Source organism: Silene latifolia, chromosome 9 (genome assembly GCF_048544455.1).
Source record: "Silene latifolia isolate original U9 population chromosome 9, ASM4854445v1, whole genome shotgun sequence".
Lineage (NCBI taxonomy): Eukaryota > Viridiplantae > Streptophyta > Magnoliopsida > Caryophyllales > Caryophyllaceae > Silene > Silene latifolia.
The window spans coordinates 170,260,194-170,264,835 of NC_133534.1; the positions used below are offsets into that span (position 1 = coordinate 170,260,194).

The 4,642-nt window shown below is 38.9% G+C and overlaps 1 pseudogene; it reads right to left on the minus strand.

The window, feature by feature from the left end:
- Positions 1–1,624: 1,624 nt before the first annotated feature.
- On the minus strand, positions 1,625–2,854 carry LOC141600203 (3-dehydrosphinganine reductase TSC10A-like; annotated as a pseudogene).
- Between the last annotated feature and the right edge of the window lie 1,788 nt (positions 2,855–4,642).

A 4,642-nucleotide genomic window follows, 5' to 3' on the forward strand; every position in this document is an offset into this window, starting at 1 on the left:
TATGCAATACTAAATGAAAAATACATCAAGTGGCGAATGCCTGTATAAAGTAACCATATTTAAGTAGCACGATTTCAGATAGTTTATACAGAAACATGCTTAGGAATGAACAACTCTTCGACCTCTACCTCTACCCAATTTCCAAGGGGTTGCTTTGAATGATGGTAATTGTTATTTCGGCAATAGAATTCAAAAATGAGGAGGTAATAGTGGTGGAGAAAGCCAGATATGTAGGAAAAGAGGGTAATAATTACCTAATAAAGAAACAATAGACTGAGGGGGGGGCGTTCGGTAAATTAAAGGGAAAGGAAATTGAATCGAAAAAGGTATAGGAAAAGGATTACCCCATTTATCATCCTTGTTTGGTTGCTCAAAGAAAGGAAATAACACAAATCACCCATTTTCTCCTACACCATCAACACCACCCTAACCAATCGCCAGCGGCGGTTTTCTTAGATTTTTGTGGTGGTTGTTGGGGTGGGGTGAGTTTCTAATAGGGGAGCATAAGTGGCTTGTACGACTGGTAGGGTAGTGGGAGCGCCGACAACAGCGCGGTAGCGGTCCTAGGGCGGTGGTGGTGATGGATGGTGTCATGGTGGTGGTGGGTGCTGATAATGGGGGGAATATAAGAGGTAGTGAGAGTAAGGGTGTGTTTGGATAACAAAAGTGGAGGGAAAGGGACGGGAGGGGGAAGGAGGGAAGAGAAAGGGAGGGAAGGGGAAGGGAGGGGAAATGGGGTGTGGGTGTTTGAATACAATTTCTCTCCAAATCTTGCCTATTGTGAAGAGATTTTGATTTGCTTTGAAAGAGGGAAAATAGATCCCTCTAAATCTTTCCCCCTTCATTTCCCTCCACCCTTATTTGCTATCCAAACAAGGGATTTCAAATCCTCTACTCTCCCTCCCTTTCTTTTCCCTCCAAATCCTTCAATCCAAACACACCCTAAGGGAATAGGTTACCCTAGGGGTGGGGGGAAAGGAGGTTGAGAAGTTTAGGGTAAAGAAGGGAAAGAGAGTGGAAAAATGGGGTAAACATACACCAACAAAAGGAACGATTACTTTCCATTCACTTACCCTTCCCTCTATACCCCTTACCAAACACCCGTTCATAGTTATTCACCTCCCTGAGAATAATGCACTATCCACAAATACGAGTTATAGCTCCCCACCACCTTATTTTTCCTCCCTTCACCATCAGCCCACCACCAATTCCTCATCTTTTCTCTTTTCTTTTGCTTTTGCCTCTACATGTACACGAATTCTCATATGAGATGGTCTCATAATAAATGAGTCAGAATGGGGCAGTTATTCTTTTGAGGTTATTGGGTTAGTAAGTACATGAGCGAAGATCGAACTTAAATGAGTTGAACTCAAGTTATATTAAGGAATTGGCCATGATGATATCCATCTATTCAATGCCAATCACTATCAAGAAACTAAATCATTAATCCAAAGACTCGTAACAAACAACAACAATAACAAAGTGTCAGACCCAAAATTATTTGGAATCGGATGACCAAGGTTTGTCATATTGAACAGTCAATTGGGGGTGTGAAAACAATGAAAAAGAGAAGATCCAGCAAAACTCAAAAGTAACAAATATGAACCAAGTGACAGTAGACTCACTATTTGTTTTTCGAGTGCCACTTGTCTATATTTCTATACCAGTCCCATTGGAAAAACAGGCCTGCAATGCGTAGAATACCAAAAAAAATCACTTCGCAAATGCCATGAGATATGATGTCTGTGGGGACAAACCAGCAGTTGCAATAGACAATAAGAAGCCCTCAAAGTTGCAAGGGATGATAAAACGGCCACTTTTGATGCCATCTATAGCTTTCTTTGCAACATCTTCAGCTTTCATCATGCCAGAGGACCCTGCTATGATTTTTGTCAGCTCTGGGCGCAACTTGTTTTCTGCATAACAACAATTAATTCGTAGTGGGTTACGATAGCTGGTTCAATAATACTCCATACTAACTAATTTGCAACACAAACGAATAGAGGTAGCAAACCTTGTTCCAAACCAGGAGTTTCGGTGTCGGGAGGGAATATGAGGGACACATGGATATCGTCTGCAATGACTTCCTGTTGCAAAGCCTCAGCCAAGCCCCGAACACCAAATTTACTAGCCGAGTAAGCAGTGTAACCATATATCCCCACCTTCAAAAAAAAAAAACACAAACATAATATGACAACAGCATTCAACTAAGACGACACAAATTAAGACGGATATAACAAGTTATTACCTGATCGGCTTGCGACGACATAATAGCAATAGACCCAGGGCCACGAGAATCCCGATCACACTTGATCAAAGGCAATGCAGCCTTAATGAGATTAAAACAACCCATCAAATTAACATCAATCATGAATCTAATCTCATCCAATGCCTGAGATTCAAGTTCCTTTGGAACAAAAACACCTTGATTACAAACCAACACATCTATACTAGGACCCACAGAATCCAAGGCTTTCTTAAGCGCATCAAAGTCCCTGACGTCAGCCGAGAGGGTTGTGACGTCTACCCCGGTGGAGAGTCGAATCGCCTGCTTCGCTTCGTCCAGCTTAGATTGGTCTCGCGCTAGGATAGTGACACGTGCACCCTCAGCGGCGAAACGGTGAGCCGGGGCCAGGCCTATGCCGCTAGATCCGCCCGTGATGAGAGCGTGACGGTTTTTGATAGGGACGCGCGTGGGGCGGGGGCGGGTGATGATGAATAGGAGGAGCAGGAGTGAGAGTGGGAGTAGTAGGAGGAGAGAGAGTAGGGCCATATTTGGATCCAACATTTTTTTCCAAAGTTACTAGGAAGTGTATGGAGGAGAGTTCAGTTCCGTCACGAATCAATCAATTCCGGAATTGCGTTCCTTCTTTGTTGACTTTGATTTTAGTGCTCTAAAATAACACTTGCTTTTTAAAAGAAGTTGAGAGCATGTTTCACCTAACTTTAGAAAAAAAAAAATTTACTTTTAAAAATGAGTTTTTTTAATAAATTATTACTTGATAAAACTGTTGTGTTTGACTTAACATTTTACAAAAAAACGACTTCTCAACAAAACATTTTACGTAAGCGGATGAAAAATATGATTTTTTGTTGAAAAATATATCAAGATGGGTCTCGGTTTGTAGAGAATGAAAAAATATTAAATTTTTTTTTTACATTTTACAACATACAATTTGTCATTTATGTATTAAAAATATTTAATTTAAATTTGAAAGTTCATAGATCCTAATTAGACACTCTAATTAAATGTCAAATTATCTCATAACTTGAGTTTATGTGATCTATGTAACATGCATGCAATATAAAAGCATATTAATATAAAAGAAGATGAAAACAATTTTCCTTACATTGAGAAATGGTAGTATTTGGGCACAACCAAGATCACCCATCTTGGTTGTTCTTGAGCTTAAAATAAATGGCAAGATCCTCCATCTTCAAGTGTCCCAAAATAAAACACCTCCTTTCTTAAGCACCCAAGAACGTACCCAACAACCTTACTAATATTAACTAGATATTAATAAGATTACCCTTGATAATATGCAAATATTACTAACAATCTTAGTAATAATTTTGTTTACTAACATCTTAGTAAATTATGGTTTTGGAGAGAAAGACCAACAAGCTTTTCACATGCAAATACACAAAATGAAATAGTGTGTAAAAATGAGCAATTGTTGGTCCATAAAGAGGAGGAAAACCGGGTGGGAGTTGGTGGAGTGAGGGAGTGTACTTGTTTTTATTTTTGTCCAATCTTATATCATATGCAAATGATCATAAGATGACTTATGGAAGAAACAACAAGTAAAGTGAAATGATTATGTCTATAATCATCCACTACACTCCATTTACACGGTCCAATGTCCCATTTACGGGTCCATTTTGGTTCTTATATTTGTCGCACAAATACGTGTAAATTTTATTTAAACATCCTATCATGTTTAAATGCTTCCAATTAATTTCGCCTAAATCACTCCGTAAATATATGTGTACCGCTACACATATAGTTTACGTACCAATACTAATCACATTAGTCAATTAGTACTAATTTAATAATTAGTTGCTTAATCATTAATTCTCGTCTCAAATAATTTTTTATTTAATTATCGCATAATTAAATAATAATTTCCTCACCTCGAGTTCACAACTCGATATCTCTCTAAATCAATCTAATCGACTAATCTTTTAGTCATTTTATCAAGGGACTAATTTAAATTGTATCTCATACAATTAATTAGCTTTCGTGTTGGGACTCGTTCCTTTAGGTGTGACCGAAAGGGATCAGCTGAACACCGCCGTCTCACGACAGTAACGTCAAACCCTAGTTGGCCAACCGTTACCGATATACGTTGATCAGCTGACTAGTATTTCCAATGAATATCCCATGCATATTCCTTAATGAGATTTAATAATATTATCTCGCACTATTGTGGAGGACAAATACTCCAACAATCTCCCACTTGTCCGAGACAAGTTGTGCGATGATTATAACACACAATTGTGGATAAGTCCTTATCCCAACAATATCCTGCTTGTACTCTACAAGGGTGTGTTACCGATTCTCTTGTCCGTTTTAACAACAATCTCCCACTCAATGCAAGGTGTCTTCAGGTCGCACTTGCACATGAACATATCGTGAGTG